At 34.2% G+C, this 27187-nt stretch overlaps 1 non-coding gene and 1 pseudogene across 1 annotated transcript; one reads left to right on the forward strand and one right to left on the reverse strand.

Moving 5' to 3' along the window:
- The window catches only part of LOC110669251 (cysteine protease XCP2-like), a 31906-nt pseudogene extending 6433 nt beyond the window's left edge, over positions 1-25473 (reverse strand).
- LOC131178106 (small nucleolar RNA R71) lies at positions 15665-15771 on the forward strand. The gene has a single exon (XR_009147239.1). It is a non-coding gene; the product is annotated as a small nucleolar RNA R71 (small nucleolar RNA).
- Positions 25474-27187: the final 1714 nt, after the last annotated feature.

Raw genomic sequence — 27187 nt, forward strand, 5'->3', positions numbered from 1 at the left:
TCCTCAAAGCTTGCTTCAACCCATAAATGGATCGCTTTAGCTTGCATACCTTGGAACCATCTTGGGATTCAAAACCCCTAAGTTATTCCATGAAAATGTTTTCTTCAATGTATCCATTGAGAAAAACTATTTTAACATCCATTTGCCAAATCTCATAATCATAGTATGCAACTATTGCTAATAGAATCCTAATTGATTTAAGCATGGAAACAGGCGAGAAAGTTTCCTCATAGTCGATTCCTTGCCTTTGGTGAAACCCTTTCGCTACTAGCCTTGCCTTATAGGTCTCTACCTTTCCATCAGAACCAATTTTTCTTCTTGAAAACCCATTTGTTCCTTATAGGTACGATACCTTCAGGTGGGTCAACAAGATCCCAAACTTGATTCTTATACATAGAATCAATTTTGGATTTCATAGCATCAATTCATTTTGAAGAGTCTATATCTGATATAGCTTCTTTATAGGTAAGTGGATCATCTCCATGATCTACTTCTTCATGAGTAGACAACTCTTATTCTTCTTCATGAAGGAAACCATATCTCACTGGTGGGTGAGATACCCTGGTTGTTCTACGAGGAACAACTGTAGATGTTTCATCAACGGGTGTAGGTTGACTAGATGGATCTATATCTATGTGATCTGTTGGTTGGTCAGAATTCTCTAATTCTAACTCTATTTGCCTCCCTTTGCCTCCTTCTTGAACAAACTGTTGTTCAAGAAATGTGGCATCTCTACTTATCACAACCTTTTGTGAAGTAGGCAAATAAAAATAATATCCAAAACTATCTTTTGGATATCCAACAAATCGACCCTTTTCTGATTTGGTTTTTAATTTTTAGTGTTCAGCTTTCTGATATAAGCTGGACAATCCCAAATCTTAACATGCTTAAGACTTGGTTTTCTTCCATGCTATATCTCATAAGGTATGGAAAAAACTGATTTTGATGGAATCCTATTCAGAATATACAAAACTGATTCTAATATAAATCCCCAAAAGGAGATTGGCATATTAGTATAGCTCATCATACTACGTACCATATCCAATAGGGTACGATTTTTCCTTTCAGATACACCATTCAGCTGTAGTGTTCCTAGAGGAGTCAGCTGGGAAAAAATGCTATGCTCTTTCAAGTATTCATCAAATTCAGTACTCAAATATTCATCTCCACGATCTGATCGAAGAGCTTTAATACTCTTTCCTGTTTGATTTTCTACTTCAGATTTAAATTGTTTGAACTTTTCAAAGGATTTATGTTTGTATTTCATCAAATACAAATACCCAAACATTGATTTATCATCAGTAAAGGTAATAAAATAATGAAAACCGCCTCTAGACATTTCCTTAAATGGACCACTTACATCACCATGTATTAGCTCCAAAATATTTTTAGCCCTTAGCCCTTGTCCAACAAAGGGTGATCTAGTCATTTTACCTTGAAGGCAAGATTCACAAGTTGGAGTAGGCTCAGAGCCCAATGAGGATAGAATCTCCATTTTCTTCAATTTTGCAATCCTATCTTCTGCAACATGACATAACCTTAAGTGTCAAATATATTTTGAACTTGAGTTGGTTTTCACCATGGCATTGCATTCATTTAGATCACTTGCATTCATTTTGTGTTTGTCATTATTATCCAAATAATAAAGACCATCATTCATATAACCCGAACTAATATATTCATTTCCAAAATAAATATTGCAAACATCATCTGTGAACTAAAATTCATAGCCATTTTTAGTCAAACTAGATATAGAAATGATGTTCATAAAAGCATCAGGTACATATAAAATATTATCTAAACACAAAACATGTCCAAACATAACAAAAGATTTAGATCCTATGGCTAAAGCTTCAACAGTTGAGCCATTGCCAATCCGGACTCTAACATCTTGAGAATGCAAGCTGCTACTATTTGCTAGTTCCTGCATATCATGAGAAATGTGAAAATTGGCACCAGTATCTAAAACCCAAGCTATAGATGAACTATGAGTATCATCAAAATCTAAATAACAAGATATGGACATACCTTCCGAAGGTTTATCCTTCTTGTCCTTCAGAGAAGCAAGATACTCTGGGCAGTTTCTTTTCCAATGCCCATCCTTCTAGTAGTAGAAACACTTTTCTTTACCTCCATCAGCTTTAGTCTTCCCTTTTTGTTTAGCTATTTTCTTGAAAGGACCAGGAATCTGAGGTTTCTTTTTCTTATTGCCCTTCTTCTTGTTGAACTTTCCAGTAAAAGAAGATGCAATCAAAGCTACCTCTTTTCCTTTATTGCCCGACATATTCTTTTGGGCAATAAGCATCATGTTGAGTAAACCAGTCAAGGTGCATTCCTGTTTAGTCATATGGAAATTTGTCACAAAATTCCCAAAAGACTCAGGAAGGGACTGAAGGATCAAATCCGTCTGTAGTTGAAAATCCATGTTGAAGTCAAGATGTTCTAGCTGCTCAATTAGCCGAATCATCTTGTGGACATGATCCCCAACATTCTATCCCTCAGACATCTTCATGCGGAACAGTTGTCTAGATATCTCATACCTAGCATTCCTGCTATGCTCATCATATAACTCTTGTAGGTGAAGGAGGATCTCACTCGCACTCTGCATGTTCTCATGCTGCTTCTGTAACTCATTACTCATAGAAGCAAACATGTAACACTTAGCTCTCATATCATGCTCCTTCCACTTGTCCAAAGTTTCATGTTCCTCTTGGGTGGCCTCTGGAGGTAAGGGACCAGGAAAATTTGAGTCTAGAAAATTTGAGTCTAGAACATATCCTATATGTTCAAGGTTCAAGACAAGTTTCAAATTTTTTAGCCAATCAGAGAGATTAGGTCCTATCAACCTATTGCGATCAAGTATGCTTGCAAGGATATTGGATGGTGGTGGTAGTTTTGTGCTCATTATTATCAGAAAATTAATTATAGAAAATAACTAGATTTATTAGTAAATGTATCATATAATTAACTAAAATGATTATGGTCTTTTAATCAAATTAGTCCTTCCACTAACTTAGCGAATCCTACACTTCCAAAGTAGAAAACAGAAATTTTAGTTGAATGGATTTCTAGTGGGTGATTGAGTTCTTATAATTCTATTGATCATCCTCAGGTACATCCATTATTGGAATTACAATAAACTATAAGTGAGTAACTCCTTACCCATCACATTTCATATGAGGTTCAATCCTTTACCTAGCCCCTATTGCTCAAAATCTCATGTACATCCATTATTGACTTATCTTACATTAGTTAAGTTGATCCCATTGAGCCAATAATTATGCAAATAATTTTAATGTCCTCAGGTACATCCAATATTGGCCACCAAACTATTTACATATTTACAACATCTCATGCTTAACAATTATTCTTAAGAATATATCTTAAATTAATTGCATCATATGCAACTATTTAAAATTTCTTAAAATAATTGCCCCAATAGAGGACCCATGTTATAATTACTTTAATTATAGTATTTCCAACTTAATCATTTGTTTGGAAGATTTTATGGTCATCCTAATTACTATTAAGGTCTCACTTTACACATTATCCATTTAGCATGCATATATCACATACTGCATACGTTCACATACATCTCATGCATTCATGGATAATAAATAACTATGGTATGATCATGGACTTTCTAAGAGATTCAATTCTGAGCCACCAAGAATTGAATCAGGGCATTTTTAGGTGCATTTCATTCATTCATATTACAAGAGTTGCTGAAGGAGTACATAATCAACACTTGATATTGAATTCCTCCCACTGGTCCCACCAATGCTCTTGACCTCCTTGATCTTTTTGCAATCCATTATTATATAGTAATCCTTGGCATACCAAGGCGAATTTACAAGAACTTAGATAAATGAAATTACAACCCAAAATTATTACAACCTTAATAATATATGTCCAAAATAAATTAAAATAAATTAATTAATTTACAATCCTAAAGAAACATAAAAGAAATAAATCCAATCATATTGGTCTTTTATAGTCTATAATCATCCATCATGCATATCACTATTTAACAATTAAATAAAAACATACATACTTAAATTAAATTGAATATCTCATATTCAACTTAAAAATTCAGATTTGAATATGATTCAAACAAATTTAAAAATTCAGATTTGAATCACATTCAAACAACCTTAAAATTTCAGATTTGAATCACATTCAAACAATTTTTAAAAATTTAAATTTGAATATGATTCAAATAATTTTAAAAATTCAGATTTGAATATGATTTAAATAATTTTAAAAATTTAGATTTGAATCACATTCAAACAACTTTTAAAATTCAGATTTAAATCACATTCAAACAATTTTTAAAATTCTAATTTGAATCAAAATTTAATTGTGTGATCAAAACTCTAATTAAACAATTTAATTAGACATAGGATGAGCTTTTAGATAATGCAACAATTGTAGAATTTAATAACAACCATGCGCACCATGATCTTCCCAAACCATGCGCACCATGTTGGAGTTCATCAAGCATGCCGCCACACATCTATTGCAACCAGCAATGGATAAATCATCTCATGATCAAAACACACAATTAAATTATATAATAAATAATCTAAATGGCAAATATAATGGCTCTGATACCATTTGAAGGAGCGGAAGCATGAAAAACACAAGTTTATACCATTGAATTAAAAATTTTTTACCTAGGGTCACATGCATCATGCAAGATTTATTTTTATCTATTTGATTTCAATGATAAACAACATATTAAAACTCTTTTAATATATTTTTGGATCTGTATTTTCCATTTAAGATTTTAAAATTAATCAGATTAATTTTAGAACCCTAGATTAGATCAAGAACAAATATACTAACCTCTTGATGCATTGCAACGTATTTGTGCCTTTGGGATGCGTATTCAGGACACCAGATGTTGTTCCTCTAGCTGGTCCACACTAAGTTCACCTATGGCAGCCCTTAAACAGCTTCTAAAGCTTTTTCTATTAATTAGAAAATCAAGTTTTGCCTTTTAAGATATTAAAGATGTAAACAGGACACTAGAAATAATTTTTAGTATTTTTAATTCAAGAGATTGTTTGCTACTCTTGGAATTGATGAGAGATGAAGAAGAAGAGAGAATGAGGGCTTCAAGGGTGGCGGCACAAAGAGGAGGTAGCAGCTTATATTATTTTTCTTTTCATAGCAACACTTATATAGCTAGGTCACCACTTAAAACCCTTGCCACATATCACCTTTTGATTAGCTCTAGGTTTAATTGATCCAATCACATTGTGCCAAGTATCAAACTTATATTTAATCTTAATTTTAATCATCTTACATGATTAAAAGACATTTGGCAAGCTTATGTGTAATGCCATGTGTCACCATCCCCATGGTGCCACATGTCACCCTGTGAAATGACCAAAATATCCCTGTGTCCTAATTTTGAGTTCTCAACTCAAAATAATTATTTCTCTTCTTCTAATCAATTTATATCAAATATAAATTAATTAATTAATCTATATTAATTAATTTTTTATTAATTAAATTTATATTTAAACACTTTAAATATAAATTTAACTTATACTATACATCCAATAATCTAGATTTGATTTCAAGCCATGCTAGGGACTTTGCAATCTAATTGCAAACCAAACCTATTTAATTAATCAATTAAACTCTTTAATTAATTAATTAAATCATTTTTAAGTTGATGATTACTTGTGTATGTGTGTGACTTACTAGGCTCATCACTAATTAACAATGAGACATGATATCAACTCTTAATATTATCAGAACTCTTTCTTACCATAAATGATTTCTTTAAACCATTTTATGCATCTCATAGACCATGGTTAACACCTAGCATAGTATGCTATGGCCACTCAATTAGTAATAAGGTTTACCTTAAATGAACCTATAATTGTATGTTACCATGCACTAGAATCTCTCTGTTATAAAATCCCAACTCAAGCTGGAGTCATGGTTTATGTTAAACTACATTTGTTATGAATATTATATTCTCTTTTAATTCCAGTTCTTGATTAAAAAGATTTTCTTATCAGAAACTCTTTTCTGATTAAATCTATCTGTCCTGGCCAGGAACTTGAAACATCAAGAACAATTAAATGAACATAGAATTTTATCCCTATTTACTTAGAGGAACAGATTCCATCTTGATCAACACCTTCCTCCATATATAACTAGTAGGAGCCAACACATGCCTATATACCCATACACAGTACAAGTATGAAAGCAGTATCAAACTCAAACCACCTATATATAAGATAACTGTGCTATCTCAGGTCTAAAGATTATATGCACCGATATGATTTATGACAATACATTGACAAGAGTAAACTCCATGTGCTTGTCATAAGTGTCACTGGTTCGACCTACTTATCATGTATAAGTGCCTATCAAGTTTGTCATATGGCATGAGACTCTGATATGATGTTGTCCGCAAGTGCATGGGCCACAGTAGTATAGTTTTAAAAAAAATGATATCGATCCCACAGGGAATTGTGCTTAAATTGGAAATAAAAGTATAAGCTAATTAGAATGACAAAAATTAAAGATGTAAAATGAAATTTGGAATTAAAATTGGTATTTGAGGAATTAAAACTAAATCAAACAATTAACTAAAATTAATTAAACTAGATTACCAAAAATTAATTTGAAATTTCTATTTATGAAATTTGAGAGGAATTAAATCTAAATTCAATAAAAAATAAAGTGATTCTAGAGATTGGATTTTTCAATATTGTTTGCATGTGGTTTATCCCTAATTTAGCCAAACACATGAGAATTGCAATTTTGAGGGAAATCAATTCTTAAATTTTTGAAACCTTTTTCAAGCATTTCAAAGTTGGTTTTCATTAAATCAAACCCTGTTTTCACGGTATTTCAAACCTAACAAAAACCCATTTAAAGCTCTAATTGATTTTTGGAAAGTTCCCCTTAATCCTCTTAGCTTATCTCTAACACCAAGAAAATAAAGTTTATTGCAAGATTATCTATCCCTAATATTCACTTTTCAGTCCATCTATTAAGGATTAAAGCTTAACTTAATGAGGGCCCATTCATCAAGCAAGGCAACAAGCTCACAAGCAATAAATCAAAATGTAACAAATCCCATTTAAATGGCTAAATCAGTTCAAAACCACAATACAAATCAATATTTACAAACCCATCTCTAGAATCTCAATCAACTACTCACTATTCATAGTTTTAAGACAAACCCAAATGTATAAATGAAGAAATAATGGAAATGTAAGCTAAGAGGTAGAAAAACCCAGAAAAATGAAGAAGGATCTGCTGCAGAAAAGTGCATAAACGTGATCCTTCTTTGCTGCTTTGGAAAAATGCGAGCAGGCTCCTCTCTTTCTCTCTTTTTATCCTTCCAAAAATGCCTCCCTTGCTCTCTATGGAAAGAAAATGATAAATGAGACTTTATATAGGTGAGGGGCCTGCTCTAGAATGGGTAAAAAGGGGGAAGGTTCCAGAGAAAGTGAGGTAAAAAGCCAGAGTAACGGAAATGCCACGTCAACCATTTCCAGTAAAAATGACATAAGCCGAGTCAGTTGTGTCGTGGGTTGTGTCGCGGGTTGTGTAGCTCTCGGCCTGAATATCTGACGATCGACACAACCTGCGACATAAGCTAATTCGGTTGTGCTGCAGGTTGTGTCGCTCTCGGCCATTTTTTACTCAACTTCAAAATTTTTGCAATTCGACTTTAATCTCCTCCAAATGGCTACTCTGATCAAAATACATCAAATTTCTCCAAATTTACCCTACAAAACAAATAAATTCCAAAAATTAAACTAAGAAAAGTGAAAATTTGCAAAATTGACTAAATATATACTAATATCTATAATAATGGCTATGAACAAAGGTAAATTATGTGCAAAAATTACATCTAAATGATGATATAAAATGCATGCATCAAATTCCCCCATACTCAAACTCTTGCTTGTCCTCAAGCAAAATTTCATTAAAACTCATTTGGAAGGGAATAGAATCAGTCTTTGAAAACACAAAAATCACTAATCCAAACCACCAACTTACCTCTAGCCACCAACATTCCAAGTTCCCACCAGCAAAAGCACAAAGAATGAAGCAAGCACTCTCAACAATTACAGAATAGCTAAGAATTAACCAATCAACCCAAGCAACAAATACCAACCAGCTACAAGAGTCAATTGTGCCAAAACAAACCTAAATGAAATAGATAGCCAATGTGTCTCAAATAGATGGTGAGTAATGTATGGAAGATTATATTGCCAAACCCATATGCAAGCATAAAAGATCTAACTCTACTAATGTAACAAGCATTTTTCAAAGAATCATTAGGTCTTTTTAAGGGTTGTAATGGGGTCAAATAGGGTAAGATTGTGGTTAACAAAGAAAGGGAATAAGGTAAACAAAATATGAGAATAATATTAACCATGAAACTCAAAGTGCATCCATTTTTTTTCTTTTTTTTTTTTTAATAGTAATTTTTTTATCAAGAGGAAAGAAATTCACAATGAATCTTAAGTGCTAATACAATAAAGGGACTACTTTTATAATATATTTTTTTATTTTATTTTATTTTTATATTTTATTGTGTACTTGTCCCTATTTCATGTCACACCCAAAATTACCTTTGGGATATTTTAGTGACCTTTTTTTTTTATTTTTTTTATCAACTTTTCACAATTACTCTAGCACTATTCAAGATGTTTCAATCCTCCAAGTTTTTTTTTTATATATATCATTATTTATTTTATTTTTTTATGCACTTAATTGCTAAAATATTATTCTCATAAATAGGTGGTAGTGTTTAGGTTTTATGGCTAGGTAAATGATTTGGGTTCCAAAGAAAATAGGGAATTAAGGTTCAAGGGGGTTTGCAAGGGTTGAAATGAAATTAAGGTAGGTTAAGGCTAAATGTGAGGTTTAAAATATGAAGGAATGCCTAAATCATATTCTTATCAAATGCAAGTTAAAAATTTCGCTTTGAAAGATCTAAAATGCTTGTTCTAGGAATGGTGAGACGACAATGACCATTTTCTTCCTTAAAGGCTTATCCAGACACTCAAAACTCAAAATAACTAACTAGCACTGCATACCTAGATTGATATATTAATTTTCAGCTATTAAGTAAGAGAAAGAATAATGCTTAAGACTTTGTACCCAGCTGGAACTTTCATTCCACTAACCATCTAAAGGCAAGTTGGATTGCTTGAATAAGTGGCTTATGGAATCCAAAGACTGGTTTAAAAATCCAAAAATTTTAAATGAATGAATGAAATGCATGAGTGTAAATGTCAAGTCAACCTATATGCAACTAAGTATGCGTAACTAAGTATATGAGGCTATATGCAAGTGTATGTATGTGAATATGTACAAGTATGAAGTAATGAATGAGTATGTCACTATATGCAAATGAAAAGGAAAAATAATTTTTGCAAAAAATTTACCCTCTCCCCCATACTCAGAATGAACATTGTCCTCAATGTTAAAAGAGTGCAAGGAATGGGATAATTTGGCTATATGTGCAGAAAATGGGTGGCTCATATGTGCATAAAGAATTATTACCCTGTTGCATAAGCGATAGCACAACTTGTGTTGAAAGTGACACAAGCTGAGATAAGAAGTGTTACCTCATTGAAGTGCAGCCAATTTAATTAAGTAAAATTTGGACAGCTGCTGCACTCATTGCAAAAGAAACAGTGCAATGGAATCCATTAAATCAATTAAACTCAAAAAGTTGGAATAAAGAGGTTAAGCTCAAAAATATAGCCATCAAGTGTAAATCCGAAGTAGCAAATCAAAGCAAGTGAGCAATGGACTAAAGATATAAAAGAAAAATGTACTTTATGAGGAACTAAAAAAAAAAAAAAAACTGAATAAGTAAATGGTTCAAGTAAAAGAAAAACAACACAACCAAAATATTAACTAAATAAGTTCAAAATACTAATTAATTAAGCAACGACATTAAAGACATGAATTTTTTTTTTTTTTTTCATATCAAAATGGGTTAGTGGGCTTTTGGGCTTGGGCTTGGGGTAGCTGCTGACCCATTCTGGTGAAGGAAGTTTTTATCCTGCAAAACAAACAGGCGACACAAGTTAGAACATAAGGATAGGGGGGTTGTGTCGGAAGTTGTGCAACAATCTGCCCAAAATTGTGCCCAGCGAACATAAGCGGTGACACAAGCAAAACCGGTTATGTCGCAGGTTGTGCAACAATCTGCCCAAAAATGTGCCCAGCGAACATAAGCGGTGACACAAGCAAACCCGGTTATGTCGCAGGTTGTGCAATCTGCTGCCCAAATTTGACCAAATTTCATAGCACCTAAAAAATTGAAACAAATTAGATTTCAAATGATTAAACCTTCATAACATGAATTCTAATTGTTCAACTTGTTATGTTCATCAAATACTCATAAAAAATAATTTTTCAAAGCACCAATTCACACATCCACATTCAAATAATTTTCTTGTTAAACCAAGATGTCAAAATTTGGAAAAATTTTCTCTTAAAATTAACCAAAAGGGCAATGAATCCAGCAATATGAACCAGCAAATACTCAACAAAAGAGAGATGAAAATTATAAGTGAACAAATTTAAAACTAAAAATTTTAAAGCTAAAATTTAAAGCTAACACAAAAACAAAATTTTTTTATGCTCATTTGCTTGCAATGAATTGTATCCCATCTGCACAAGGAAATTAGAACAATGTTAAACTCTGAATAAGGAGTATAGAAAAGCTTAAAACAAATATATGAAAGAAATAAAGAATCAATAAAAAATTATGAGTTATGCACAAAAATGCTAAGTTTAGGTCTTTAGCTTGACCATACTCACTCAAGATTTTATGGAGAATGAGAGAGATAGCAAGTTGCTATCTTCTCAATTGGCTCACCAACTGAATAGTGCCTCAATCTTTGTCCATTTACCTTGAAATTACCCGATTTTTCACCAAAAAATTTCCACAGCACCATGAGGTAAAACTTTCACAATTTTGAATGGATCGGACCACCTTGATTTTAATTTTCCTGGAAAAAATTTCAACCTTGAATTGAATAAGAAAACCAAATCTCCTTCTTTAAAGTCCTTTTTCTTGATATGCTTATCATGCCATTTTTTAGTTCTGTCTTTATAGATCCTAGCATTTTCATAAGCATCAAGTCTCAATTCTTCTAATTCATCAAGTTGCAAAAGTCTTTTATGTCCAGCAGCTTGTAAATCAAAATTGATTGCTCTAATGGCCCAATAAGCTTTATGTTCTAACTCTACGGGCAAATGGCATGATTTCCCAAAAACTAACCTATAAGGTGTAGTTCCTATGGGGGTTTTAAAAGCTGTTCTATATGCCCAAAGAGTGTCATCTAATTTAAGGGACCAATTTTTTATGGACTTATTGATAGTTTTCTCCAAGATTTGCTTGATTTCTCTATTTGTGATTTCTACTTGGCCATTTGTTTGAGGGTGATAGGGTGTGGCAATCCTATGCTTTACCCCATATTTTCTCATCAATTTTTCAAATTGGTGGTTGCAAAAATGGCTACCACCATCACTGATTATGGCACGTGGGGCACCAAACCTAGTCAAAACAAATTTTTTCAGAAATTTCACCACAACTTTGGCATCATTAGTAGGTGTAGCAATAGCTTCTACCCATTTAGATACATAGTCTACCCCTACCAAGATATATTTATTCCCATAATAAGATGGAAATGGTCCCATGAAATCAATTCCCCACACATCAAACAATTCAACTTCTAATATGGATTGTTGGGGCATCTCATCTCTTTTGGAAATGTTGCCTATCCTTTGGCACCTATCACACTTGCTTACAAAATCTCTCACATGTTTAAACATATTAGGCCAATAGAAACCTGATGTCAAGACCTTTTCAATAGTTTTTGAGACACTAAAATGACCACCATATTCAGAGGAATGACAATGGTAAATAACATCATTTATTTCTTCCTCTGGTATACATCTCCTAATTATTCCATCATTACATCTTCTAAACAAAAGAGGTTCTTCCCAAGAATAAAATTTAACATCATGCAAGAATCTTTTCTTTTGCTGCCAAGATAAATCAGGTGGCAAGACACCACAAGACAAGAAATTCACAATATCAGCAAACCATGGAAGTGCAGATTTCAACACATACAACTGCTCATTCATGAAAAACTCATCAATTGGCACAATTTCATCATCTTTTTTTTTCAGTTTTTATCCTAGAAAGGTGATCAGCCACCACATACTCAACACCCTTTTTATCTCTTATTTCCAAATCAAATTCTTGAAGTAACAAAATCCATCTAATCAACCTAGATTTAGCTTCTTTCTTGCTCATTAAATACCTTATTGCTGCATGATCAGTGAAAACTATTACCTTTGAGTTGACCAAATAAGAACGAAACTTATTGAGTGCAAATACTACCGCAAGGAACTCCTTTTCAGTTGTGGCATAATTGACTTGAGCTTCATCAAGGGTTCGACTTGCATAGTAAATGGCATAAGGTTTTCTATCTTTCACGCCAAGGACAGCTCCAACAGCAAACTCGCTTGCATCACACATGATTTCGAATGGCAAAGTCCAATCCGGGGGTTGTATGATAGGAGCCGTTGTTAATGCCGTCTTTAACCTGCAAAAAGCAACCATACAATCCTGATTAAAATCAAATTTAACATCATGATTCAAAAGATTTGTTAAGGGTTTAGCAAGTTTAGAAAAATCCTGAATAAATCGCCGGTAAAACCCGGCATGTCCAAGGAAACTCCGCACTCCTTTGACAGTGGTTGGAGGTGGCATTTTTTCAATAATTTCTATTTTAGCTCTATCCACTTCAATTCCCCTATTTGAGATCAAATGCCCTAAAACGATCCCCTCTTGGACCATAAAGTGGCATTTCTCCCAATTCAACACCAAATCATTATCAGCACACCTCTGCAAGATTTTAGACAAATTAGTCAAGCATGAATCAAAATTAGTGCCATATACTGAAAAGTCATCCATGAAGACCTCCATAATTTCTTCAATAAAATCAGAAAAAATGGCCATCATGCACCTTTGAAATGTGCCAGGCGCATTACACAATCCGAATGGCATCCTTCGATAGGCAAAGGTGCCATAGGGACAGGTAAAGGTAGTTTTTTCTTGGTCATCAGGATGGATTGGAATTTGAAAGAAACTAGAATATCCATCTAAGTAACAAAAGAATGAATGCTTGGCTAATATTTCTAACATTTGATCCATAAAAGGAAGGGGAAAATGGTCTTTTCTTGTAGCATTGTTCAACTTCCTATAGTCTATGCACATTCTCCAACCTGTAACAGTTCTAGTGGGTATCAATTCATTATTCTCATTTTTAACAACTGTCACCCCACCTTTTTTTGGTACAACATGCACAGGACTCACCCACTCACCTCGTAAATGGGGTAAATAATTCCAGCAGCTAGTAATTTTAGGATTTCCTTTTTCACAACATCCTTCATTGTAGGATTCAATCTTCTTTGGTGTTCAATGGAAGGTTTACTATTTGGCTCAAGGAAAATCCTATGCATACAAACTGTTGGACTAATTCCCTTTATATCATCAATTGCATAACCCAAAACTCTTCTATATTCTCTCAAAACTCTCAACAATTTTTCATTCTCAATATCAGTCAAACATGCAATAATTATAACAGGATATGTTTCATTCGGTCCAAGAAAAGCATACCTGAGGTTGGAAGGAAGAGGTTTAAGATCTACCTTTGGGGCATCCTCTACCTTTAATGATGGTGGTTTAATCTCTAAATTTTGTACTCCTTCAAGTTGAAAAATTGTGGCTTCAGGATGTGGTGGAGAGCTCTCCAAGTGTTGTGCAAAAGCAGCTATGTTGTGATTGTCATCATCAATGCTCCCACCATGGACTAAGCAATTTTCAAGAGGGTCTTGTGGATAGCTTTTTCTGAAATGCTCTTGAACAATCTCATCAATAATGTCTACCCGCAAACAAGACTCAACTTCTTCATGTTTCCTTTTCATGGCAGGATTGATGTTGAATATCATTTGATCATCTCCCACTCTAAGCCTCAATTTCTCACCCTTTACATCAATTAATGCACCAGCTATTGCCAAAAAGGGTCTTCCCAATAAGATAGGAACTTTTGTGTCTTCTTCCATATCTAAAATGACAAAGTCCACCGGAATGTAGAATTTCCCAACCTTGATAGGCACATTTTCAAGAATGCCTTCTGGATACTTAATTGAACGGTCAGCCAATGAAAGATACATGTTTGTGGGCTTCAACTCTCCCATATTCAACTTCTCATATATTGAAAGAGGCATTAGGCTGACACTAGCTCCAAGGTCACATAAGGCATTTGCCACACAATTATCACCAATATGACAAGGAATGGAAAACACACCCGGATCTTTGAGTTTGGGAGGTAACTTCTTCTGAATTATAGCACTGCATTGCTCTCCCAAGTTGATGGTGTCATAATCTTCTAGCCTTCTCTTGTTGGAAAGAATCTCCTTCAAAAACTTGGCATAACTTGGCATTTGGGATAGTGCCTCAGTGAATGGCACATTGATATACAACTTCTTTAGCACTTCAAGGAATTTGCCAAATTGTTTGTCTAGCTTATGCTTGATGAATCTTTGAGGGTAGGGAAGGGTGGGCTTGTAAGGTTCAGGTGGGATGTATGGTTTCTCTCCCTCATCTTGCTCACTTTTGCTTTCTTCTTCTTTTTCATTTTTCTTGCTCTCAACTGAATTTTCTTCTTTTGTGCTCTCTTTTTCTTCTCTCTTGTTTTCACTCTCTTGACCAACTTTTTTACCACTTCTCAAGGTTACAACCTTACATTGTTCATGAGGGTTTTGTGGTTGGCTAGGTAGTTTCCCATAGGAATTGCTTCCCGATGAGCTTGCTTGTTGAGCCAATTGAGTCTCTAACATGCAGTTGTGGACTTGTAATTGATCCATAGTTTGTCTCATGTGTTGCATTTCTTCCTCCAATTTGCTATTCATCTTGCTTTGTTCAGCAAAAAATTTCTCCATCATGCTTTCCAAGGTTGGCTTCGGTTCATGAGGTGGAAGGGATTGTTGTGCTCTTGCTTGATATCCAGGTTGTGGCTGCCTTGTGGGCTGAAATTGAGGCTGAAATTGAGGCCTATTTTGCTGCACATACTGTTGGTTATGAGCATAGTTTGAGCTTTGACCTTGTTGAGCAAAAGTTGCTTGTGGTCTCCATGTTGAGTTGTTCACATTAGAGTAAGAATTTCCCATAGGTTTTTGTTGATAACCTCCTGCATAAGCAGCTTGTTCTTGCAAATAATCATCACCATAAGAAGAGTAATCAACTCCACAACTTTGGGTTCCATCTGTGTAAGCAACTTGTTGCATAGTTGTAGGAGTTGAGGTTGTTGCCTTTGTGCAAAAATCACTAAGAAGCTGAGTCAACTGATCAAATCTTGCATTCATGTAGCTAACTGAGTCAAGTTCATAAATCCCGGCTTTCTTTGGCTCAAGTGCTCTAGGATTTCCCCACAAATGGGTATTATGAGCAATCTTCTCTAATAGATCATAGCATTCTTCACTTGTCATTCTCATGAAGTCTCCTCCTGCTTGTGAATCAATTGTGTTTCTTATGGCTGGAGTAACTCTGGTGTAGAAATTCTAAACAATCATCCATTTGGGTATTTCATGATGAGGACATTGCCTTTCAAGCTCCTTAAATCTCATCCAAGATTCATACAAAGTTTCATCATCCCTTGGTTTAAAAGCTACCATCAAATTCCTCAAATGAGTGGTCTTCCCAGGTGGGAAAAATTGAGATAGAAAAGCTTGAGATAGCTGCTCCCAAGTAGCTATAGTAGCTTGTGGAAGTGAGTCATACCACTCTAATGTGAATCCCAAGAGAAAATGGAAATAAGGTGAGCCGAATAACTTCATCTGAAACTCAGTGCCTTTGTGTACCACATATCATCAAAAATTTCTTCAAATGAGAATGAGGATTTTCAAGTGGACTACCTCCAAATTGTGAATTCTGAACCATTTGAATTAAACCAGTCTTTAACTCAAATTGATTAGCTCCAATAATAGGTCTGTTATCTCTCACATCTGCACATCTAGGAAAAGCATAATCTAACATGGATCTTCTTTGAGGATCATTTTGATTAACAACTTCATTTTGCCTATTTTGCTCATTTCCTCCATTATCTCCACCAATAGCTCTATTTTGATTCTCCATATTTTCTATTGTCACCTCTTGCTCAAATCTTTGTTGTTCTTCTTTTTCTGCTTCCTTTCTTCTCTTGTATTCCTTTTTGTTAGCTCGGCAGAATTTTTCAATTTCTGGGTTGAACAACAATTCAGTATCACTTGTGCTTTTCGATCGTCTCATAAACAAGAAAAGTACCTGAAAAACACAAGGAACAATAGTGAAAATAAAAGAAAATAAAAATTCTAATTAGCTTAAAACAATTAAAATCCAACTTAAAAACAAACAATTCCCCGGCAACGGCGCCAAAAACTTGATACGATGTTGTCCGCAAGTGCACGGGCCACAGTAGTATAGTTTTAAAAAAAATGATATCGATCCCACAGGGAATTGTGCTTAAATTGGAAATAAAAGTATAAGCTAATTAGAATGACAAAAATTAAAGATGTAAAATGAAATTTGGAATTAAAATTGGTATTTGAGGAATTAAAACTAAATCAAACAATTAACTAAAATTAATTAAACTAGATTACTAAAAATTAATTTGAAATTTCTATTTATGAAATTTGAGAGGAATTAAATCTAAATTCAATAAAAAATAAAGTGATTCTAGAGATTGGATTTTTCAATATTGTTTGCATGTGGTTTATCCCTAATTTAGCCAAACACATGAGAATTGCAATTTTGAGGGAAATCAATTCTTAAATTTTTGAAACCTTTTTCAAGCATTTCAAAGTTGGTTTTCATTAAATCAAACCCTGTTTTCACGGTATTTCAAACCTAACAAAAACCCATTTAAAGCTCTAATTGATTTTTGGAAAGTTCCCCTTAATCCTCTTAGCTTATCTCTAACACCAAGAAAATAAAGTTTATTACAAGATTATCTATCCCTAATATTCACTTTTCAGTCCATCTATTAAGGATTAAAGCTTAACTTAATGAGGGCCCATTCATCAAGCAAGGCAACAAGCTCACAAGCAATAAATCAAAATGTAACAAATCCCATTTAAATGGCTAAATCAGTTCAAAACCACAATACAAATCAATATTTACAAACCCATCTCTAGAATCTCAATCAACTACTCACTATTCATAGTTTTAAGACAAACCCAAATGTATAAATGAAGAAATAATGGAAATGTAAGCTAAGGGGTAGAAAAACCCAGAAAAATGCAGAAGGATCTGCTGCAGAAAAGTGCAGAAACGTGATCCTTGCTGCTGCTGGAAAAATGCAGAACGAGCTCCTCTCTTTCTCTCTTTCTATCCTTCCAAAAATGCCTCCCTTGCTCTCTATGGAAAGAAAATGATAAATGAGACTTTATATAGGTGAGGGGCCTGCCCTAGAATGGGTAAAAAGGGGGAAGGTTCCAGAGAAAGTGAGGTAAAAAGCCAGAGTAACGGAAATGCCACGTCAACCATTTCCAGTAAAAATGACATAAGCCGAGTCAGTTGTGTCGTGGGTTGTGTCGCGGGTTGTGTAGCTCTCGGCCTGAATATCTGACGATCGACACAACTTGCGACATAAGCTAATTCGGTTGTGCTGCAGGTTGTGTCGCTCTCGGCCATTTTTTACTCAACTTCAAAATTTTTGCAATTCGACTTTAATCTCCTCCAAATGGCTACTCTGATCAAAATACATCAAATTTCTCCAAATTTACCCTACAAAACAAATAAATTCCAAAAATTAAACTAAGAAAAGTGAAAATTTGCAAAATTGACTAAATATATACTAATATCTATAATAATGGCTATGAACAAGGGTAAATTATGTGCAAAAATTACATCTAAATGATGATATAAAATGCATGCATCAGACTCACCATTCCATCTTATTTATATCTCATATAAATAACTTGGGAATAAACATGAATACAATCTTTCTAGATAAGTCATGTCCTAATTGTGAAGTATCCTCGATTGTGAACCTATTTATGATACTTTGTACTAGAAATACTGTCACTCATATTCTTAACAACTTAAGAATAAAATTTCTAACAAAATATCAATGGACATTTTCTATTACACATAAATATATTATGTAAACGGAAAAGTGAAAATGACTTTTATTAATAAAAATATGTACAAGATACATACTAAATGATATGCTCTAGGGAATACTACTAACAATATGCCTGTTAAAAATTATCCTAGACATTGCAAAAATATGTTGATTTGGTCAAGTTGTTAGATGTGCTCTGCCTTTACTTCTTTTCTGCTCAAGTGGACTATAAAGGCTTGGTCTGCTATTGTTAGCTAGTTTTTAGGAAGTCTGTTATTTGTGTTTGTGTTTGTTAAAGCATGTTTCCATGTATTTTTATCATGGCTAGAATCATGGACCATGATCCTTATCATTAATAATCTTCTTCTTGTATTTAAACAGTGTTTTGTTCAATGAAAATAATCAAGTTGTTTAGTCTCCATTACTGTATTGTTAACATATGGTATCAGAGCCCTTATCTTAAGGGACTCGTTATTTTATTTGAGCATGAGTGTTATTTGCAAACACCAATTCTCAAAATTTTTGACTACTCATTCCAATGTCTTCAAAAGATTTTTCCCCTATTCCACCTCCTGTGTTCACTGCCAAAAATTATCAATCATGGGCAATCAAAATGACTGCTTATCTACAAGCATGGGATCTCTGGGAAGTGGTCACCGCTGAAGACCTTGAAATCAATCCACTACCCGAGAATCCAACCATGCAACAGATCAAGATACACAAGGAGAAAACTACAAAGAAGTTTAAGGCTTAAACATGTTTGTATTCAGCAATGTCTAATCACTTTTTTCCAAGATCATGAACCTTGAAACAGCTTTTCACATCTCGCAATACCTCAAGATAGAGTTTCAAGGTAATGCACGTACCAGAAGCATGCGTGTTTTGAATCTTAGAAGGGAATTTCAGCTGCAAAAGATGAAAGACTCTGATACTGTGAAGGAGTATGTTGATAGGTTGCTAGAAATCATTAACAAGCTCAAGTTGCTCGTTGAAGGTATGCCTAACAATAGAATTGTTGAGAAGATTTTGGTAACATTACTAGAGATCTCTCTAGTTGCATTGGAGGAGGTTCAAGACCTTACAGAAATTTCTCTAGCTGAGCTATTGAATGCTTTACATGCACAAGAGCAAAGAAGGCAGATAAGAGAAGATGGCTCAGTTGAAGGCGTAATGCAAGCCAAGTTGTAACTTCAGGACTCTGGAAAAGGCAAGAAGAAGAAAGGAAAGAATAATAAAGGCAATCCAAGTGCTGGTGCTGGAAATAATTCAACTTCTGGAGTATGCAGCAGTGGTGCAGTAGGTAAGACAATTATCTTCCTTGTCAGCGTTGTGGTAGAATCAGTCATCCTCATTTTCGATGTTAGAGTAGGCCTAATGCCAAATGCAACAAGTGCAATCAAATGGGGCATGTTGAAAAGATTTGCAAAAACAAAGGCAACCAACTAGTGAATGAGGCTCAAGTTGTGCATCAAGAGGAGAAAGAGCAATTGTTTGTGGCATCTTGCTATGTTAACAGTAGTTTAGTTGATACCTGGCTTGTGGACATCGACTGTAAAAATCATATGTCCAACAATGCAGAACTCTTCAAAGTTCTTGGCAAGACTATAATCTCAAAAGTTTGAGTTGGGAATGGAGACTATATTTTTATGAAAGGTAAAGGTTCAGTTGCAATTGAAAGTATTTCTGGAACCAAAGTCATTATTGATGTATTGTATGTTCTATATTTACTAGAATCTTTTAAGCGTTGGTCAATTACTTGAGAAAGGTTTTAAGGCACTTTTGAGAATAGGAGCTGTATAATTAAGGATGCAAGAGTACTAGAGGTGTTCACGATCAAGATGAAGGGAAAAAGCTTTCCTCTTGATCTGCTGGAGGAGGAGCATTCAGCCCATCAAGCTTCTGTTAAAACCACTGACCTTTGGCAAAAGAGGTTAGGTCACTTTCACCATTCAGCTTTGTTGTTTATGTAGAAATATGCGATAGTGCAGGGCTTGGCTTCACTTGAGGAGGAAATATCAAGTTTTAGTGCTTGTCAGTTTGGGAAACAAACCAGACTACCTTTTCCCAAAACAGCTTAGAGGGCTTATTAAAAACTTTAGCTTGTTCACACTGATCTTGGAGGGCCATACCGAAAAACAACACTTAAAGACAATAAGTATTTTATTGCCTTCATTGATGATTTAACCTGAATGTGTTGGATATATTTTCTCATATTCAACTCAGAAGTTGTTAGAGTGTTTTAGAGATTCAAGGCCTAAATTGAAAATCAAGTGGATGCAAGATGATGGTGTTAAGATCTGATAATGAAAAAGAGTATACTTCAGATCAGTTCAACAAATTTTGTGAAGAGGCAGGGATTGAGCATCAATTGACTACTCCATATACTCCTCTACAAAATGGAGTAAGTGAGTGGAAAAATAGAACTATGATGGAGATGAATAATTGCTTGTTGCATGAGAAAGGTTTGCCCAAAAACTTTTGGGCGGGGGTAGGTAATACGGCTGAATAAAACTTTTTATTGAATAGACTGCTTGCTAAAGCTCTCCAAAAACAAACTCCTTATAAAGCATGGTATGGTAACAAACCCTCTCGCACAAGTCTAAAAGTATTTGGATGTCTCTGTTTCTCTTATGTTCCTCAAGTTAAGAGAGATAAATTGGACAAAAAATCTGAGCCTGGAATTTTCATAGGCTATAACAATATCTCAAAAGCCTATAGAGTATTTTAGCCACAAACTGAGAAAATCATAATAACTAGAGATGTCATTTTTATGGAGGAAGATCAATGGAACTGGAGTGCAGGCGATAATGGTCAAAATTCGGGTATGCAACAACCTACTGAGGATGGTGTTGATGAACAACTAGTAAGAGGCACTGACCTACTATCTGACATCTATGCAAGTTGTAATGTAGCAGTGTTAGAGCCAGCAGGTGTTGCTAAAGTAATGAAGGAGCAAATATGGAAGTTTGCCATGGAAGAGGAGCTGCGAATGATTGATAAAAAACAAAACCTGGAAGCTTGTTGAAGGACCTCAAAATAGGAAAGTGATTGGGTGAAGTGGGCTTTCAGGATAAAGCTCAATGCTGATGGCACAATAAATAAGCATAGGTAAGGCTCATTGTGAAGGGCTATGCGCAAGTCTTTGGTGTGGACTTCTCGAAAACTTTTGCTCTTGTTGCAAGGCTTGATACTATCAGGTTATTGCTGGCTGTTGCAGCTCAAAAAGGTTAGAAGGTGTTCCAACTACATGTCAAATCTACGTTCTTGAATGGCCTTTTGGAGGAAGAAATTTTTGTTAAGCAAACAGAAGGTTTTGTTGTGCAAGGGCATGAAGATAAAGTGTATTTGCTTAAGAAGGCCTTGTATGGTCTTAAGCAAGCACCAAACACTTAGTACAGCTGTATAGATGATCACTTGCTGAGCTTAGGCTTTGTGAAAAGTCTCAGTGAACCAACACTATATGTGAAGAAAAATGGTACTGACCTGATGTCACGACCCAAAATTCTGAATCGTGACCGGCGCATAATTTAATTATTCTTAAATCATGCAAGCCTTATCAGAGTATCTTGAATGAATATACTGTCACTTACTAATCCCAAAAATAAACAAAATTCAAATAAACAAAATGCTGAATAAACATCATAAATATCCCATAGGTAAACTGCGGAGTCTCTACAGATTTCAATAAAAACTTAAACTGTTCAATAAACTAAACTAATTAATAGCCCGAGAAAACATGAATTCGGGCATACCATGAAAATAAATCAATGTTGTCCCTCTCCCAAAAATGGACTGAATATTTGGATCATTGAGAATTCTCTTGATGCAAAAGCAGGATATGACAGAGAAAACGTGGTTTGAGCTAGATGCTCAGTGAATGATAATTATAGCACACAACGGAATAGGAACAGGCAGACGCTTGATTTATTTCACAATAAATTTTCTATTCAATAAAATCATGCTCATGCTATCAAAAATCATTAATAAAATAACTTCATAAAAATAAAAATATAAAAGAAATTCATTCAATAAAAATTTTATGGTACAGTGCACCAGGGTGATGATACCCCACATTACCAAAGGCCAGATGGTAAGATCTCTACCAGATATCAGATACCTTCCTCCTCCTTCACAGATATCAATGCATATGATACTAATGCAAACCATAAACTGCAATGATGTATGACTCGACAATGCAACCTAATACTGTGATAGTCCACACGGCGGGGCGGATAATGTAAAATGCGAATCTTTGCACAGTACCAATTCAAAATAGAAAATCAATTTGTACAAATCAATCAAAAGCAATAAAAAATTTCAGATAGCAAATAATAACTGATAGTGCAATTCCAATAGTGTATTTCAATAGTTTCAGAGAGTCAATAAAATCAAATCAATCTCAAATCAATTCAATAAAATCAAATCAATCTCAAATCAATTCAGTAATACATCGGTAAATTTTATAGTCAAATATCAATCAATATAAATACATTAAAGGCCTGTTCCCGGAATCCTAATGGGTCTAATGCAGAGATAGTTGACAAAATTAATTATTTAATCAAAATCGAAATAAAATTCAATAATAAAATAAAACTCTAGAAAATCACATATAAAATAATTGTTAAAATATTGATTTAAAATTTCATTTAATAATAAATTTAATGCTAAGAAATTTTAAAAGGGACTAAAACGGTGCCATGTACTATAATTACCACTCACCTGGAATCTCCAAGACAATAGTTATTTTCAATGGACGAGAGAAAATTTCAACTGACTAATTGAATATTTGAATCTCCTACATATCCAAAATATAAAAGAAAAATATTAAATAATAATAAAATAATTTTAATATATATATATATATATATAGGAACAAATATAATGACGTCGACAGGGATTCAGATGTTTTTATATATATATATAAAATAATTTTAATATATATATGATACCAAATTGTAACAGCCCGATCCTTGGGAGGTTTTATTCCCAAAAGCGGGCTGACCAGGTGAGGAAGGCTCCCACATATATGGCCCAAATCTTTTCTTCCCGTTTTCGATGTGGGACACGAAGTTTCCACCCCAATGCGTAGCTGGTTGAATAAGCACGTCCCAACCCCATCCCTGGGTCGTGACAAGCCCACCAGCTTCCGCATGATGCGTCCTCCAATCACACACCGTACTAGAGGTAGTCCAGCTCTGATAGCACAAATGTAATGGCCCGGCCCACTAGTGATATTGTCCGCTCTAGGCTGAAGCCCTCACGGTTTTAAAACGCGTTACTAGGGGTTACGAACCGCCAACTTATAAACCCAGCATCTCTCCCATGTTTTGCCGATGTGGGATTTGCCTAGGGTGTTACAATCCACCCTTAAGGCACTCAGCGTCCTCGCTGAGATTTGCCCCACCATCGTTCAAGGTTGCACGCGGTGTTACACCTGACCATTATTTCTATTTATCTTCTTATTACAGGAAGCAATCAGGAGCTCATTGATGGCTTTAAGACTGAAATATTGAAAGAGTTCGAGATGACAAACCTCAAACTAATGTCTTATTTTCTTGGTCTGGAAATGAACCAAAAGAAGAATGAGATCTTCATTAGTCAATGCAAATATGCAAAATGTAAGTCTGTTGATACTCCTGTGCAGCCTAGAGTAAAATTATGTAAAGATGATGGTGCTGTCAAAGTGGATGAAAAATATTACAGAAGTTTACTTGGATGTCTCATGCATCTCACAGCCTCTAGACCAGACATAATGCATGCTGTTAGCCTCCCCTCCAGATTTATGCACTATGCTAGTGAGGAACATTTGCAAGCTGTAAACCGTGTTGTTAGATACATTAAGGGGACTGTTTATTTTGGAGTTAAGTATTTTTACAATCAAAATTTCAAGTTAATTTGCTATCAAAATTTTAAGTTAATTGGTTTCTCTTACAGTGACTGGACAGGTTCAGTAGAAGGTTTCTGCTTTTGTTTTGGATCAGGTATGATCAATTGGCATTCCAAAAAGCAAGAAATCATTGCTCAAAGTACTGCAGAGGCTGAATTTGTTGCTGCAACTGCTATTGCAAACCATGCTTTGTGGGTTAGGAAAATTCTCAAAGATTTGAATTTTGAGCAACAAGAGCCAAAACAAATTTTTATTGATAACCAAGCATCCATTAAAATCTCATCTAATCCAGTGTTTCATGGGAAGACAGAGCATTTTAAAATTAAGTTCTATTTTCTGAGGGAAATTCAAAAAGAAGGAGAAGTGTCCTTGGTCTATTGCAGAACTGAAGATCAAATTGTTGATGCTGTTACCAAAGCCTTGTCTAAAGTTAAATTTGAAGCTTTGCAAGTTAAGATGGGGGTTTGCAATATCAAAGACAAGAAGGAGTGTTAGAAATTGTCCTAGACACTGCAAAAATATGCTGATTTGGTCAATTTGTTAGACGTGCTCTGCTTTTACTTCTTTTCTGCTCAAATGGATGGTAAAGGCTTGGTCTGCTGTTGTTAGCTAGTTTTTAGGAAGTCTGTTATTCATGTTTGTTTTTGTTAAAGTATGTTTCCATGTATTTTATCATGGCTAGAATCATGGACCATGATCCTTATCCTTAGTAATCTTCTCCTTGTATTTAAACAGTGTTTTGTTCAATAAAAATAATCAAGTTGTTTAGTCTCCATTACTGTATTGTTAACAATTCCCTCTACTGCGGCTACTGTTGAAAATGCCCAACAACTACCTGCATCATGCGCATGCATAGTCACCTTTTTCATTCAACAGTAATTACTTAATTCAACCATTGATTCAGAGAGAGAGAGAGAGAGAGCAGTGGAAGCTTACCGTACGAACCTTGGTTCTTGATACTAGAAACATCTCCTTTCGTTCTCCAATCCACAGATTCGGGAATATTCTTAACATCTTTATAAATGAATTCTTCAGTACAGTCTCTTCTTTTAGATAAGTCAGGATATAATCCTAGATACATTTTCTCAAACTCTTCATGGCTCAAATCTGCAAACTCATTGAGTCCAAGCCAGTAGTTTTCTAACTTCTTATTTGTCTCATCAATATGAAACAAGTTTTCTTTGAAAATTTCGAATCTTACAACTTCTCTTCAATACTCTCGTAAAACTTTCCATGTTTTGACATCCATGATTCGAAAAGATCTAGAAGCTTGTCATTGGACGTCAAGTCTTCTGGGGTATAGCCAACGATTGAGAAATCAAGAGCAAAGCCGGAGTAGGCAAAGAAAGAATTCACACAGAAGGAAAGATGAAACGTCAGAGAATATGAAGAGAGAGCCATTTTGGGTTGGTTTTGAAAATGGGAAAACTAGATTGGAGGAATAGATGGAGGGAGTGGCTTATATAGATAATGTTTGAGGTGTTGCTTTCAAGTATATTTCTTTGAATATTTGCAATTAATCAAAGTCATATCCATGCATTAATCGATAATAATAAATTTCTTAAGAACAATAATGCACAAATTAAAATTTTTATTAAAAACATTGTTTACATCATACTAAACTATCATTAAGATTTATACCATTATATTTAAAAAAAATAATAAGAATTTAAACATTGAGAGGGCGGCCAACACTAAAAAAAGTGCAGAAAATGACAATTTCCAAATCATTATATAGGGGCTCATCAGCCCCCAGAAAAACATTACAACATTTTGCCAAGTACATCTTTCTGAATGGGCAATTCCATTTCTCTGCTCAATGCAAATAATGTTAACATTGTTGATCACATGTTTTTTTCAATGGATAAAGTCATATCTTTCCCTGCAAGTTTTTGTTTTCTTTTCCTCTTACATCCCATCCCCCCAAAATAGACCTAGCCAGGTTTCAGTTCGAACCGATCTAGAAACGTCAGTTTCAGCTCATTTAAAAGGGTGAATCTAACTTGGAAACCTCTCAAGGTTTTGGTCTTGGTTTCAGTTTTGGTCTGATTCAAATTCAACTGTCTACTTTTTTTTTTTAGATTTGTTGAAATGAAAAATCTTTGGTTTGGTCTGAAATTGAACCAGACATTTTCAATTTAATTTCAATCCGATTCACTCATGATTCGAGTTAAATATGAATTTGACCAATTTCAATTTGGTTTAAACTGATTCGATTTTGATCTAATTTCAATTCTAAACGGGCCATGACCTGGTCTACCTCTAAATGCATTTTCCTACATATTACAATTGGTTAAAGAAAATTTCTTATGTATGATTTTCCTACATATTACAATATTGCCTTTGTTAATTTAGAGTTTAGTCCAAACAAGTGTCGTTTGCCTTTTCCATTTGCACTAGCTTAATTTTTACCATGGCAATCATTGTCACACCTTACCCCTCTGTAAGGCATAACATGATCCCGTAGAATCCCTAATGAACTACCGAACTTCACCTACCGATAACTCATTAAGTACCCCACAAAGGATTTTAAACAATTTTCTTACTTTTGACAAGTGGTGAGCATTTTCTAATAGGTATTTAAAACATATGATTAAAAGTAAATCTAATTAATATTTTTGGTCCATTTTAGTTTTTTGCAAATTTTATAAAAATTTTGACAGAGTTCTGTCTGTATTTTGAGAAACCAGTTCTTCAAATACCTGTAAAAAGCACTTCTAAAAATTTTTCTTAACCACTACTTCAAATTTCACAATCAAACTCTATCAATTTCAACAATTCCACAATCATTTCAATCAATTTCTCAGGTTCAAAATTCAATCATCCTCAGCATACTAGCAATACATTTCATTTAAATTAAATAAAATAGTTGTACTCATATTTCATTAGAGACAACACAATTTATGTACATTCTTACAAAAATTTACATCAAAAGAAATACAAACTAAACTTTATTACAAACTTCATACAAATTTTTGTACAAGCTGCTCAAAACCCATTTGCACGTCCATACATTTATATGCAATACATACATGAAAAGAAATATTTACAATTAGGGTATAAATTATACCCGATGACTTTAAGCTGATAGCTCTTTACACCTCAGCAGCTCAGT

Source organism: Hevea brasiliensis, chromosome 2 (genome assembly GCF_030052815.1).
Source record: "Hevea brasiliensis isolate MT/VB/25A 57/8 chromosome 2, ASM3005281v1, whole genome shotgun sequence".
In the NCBI taxonomy this organism is placed as follows: Eukaryota; Viridiplantae; Streptophyta; class Magnoliopsida; order Malpighiales; family Euphorbiaceae; genus Hevea; species Hevea brasiliensis.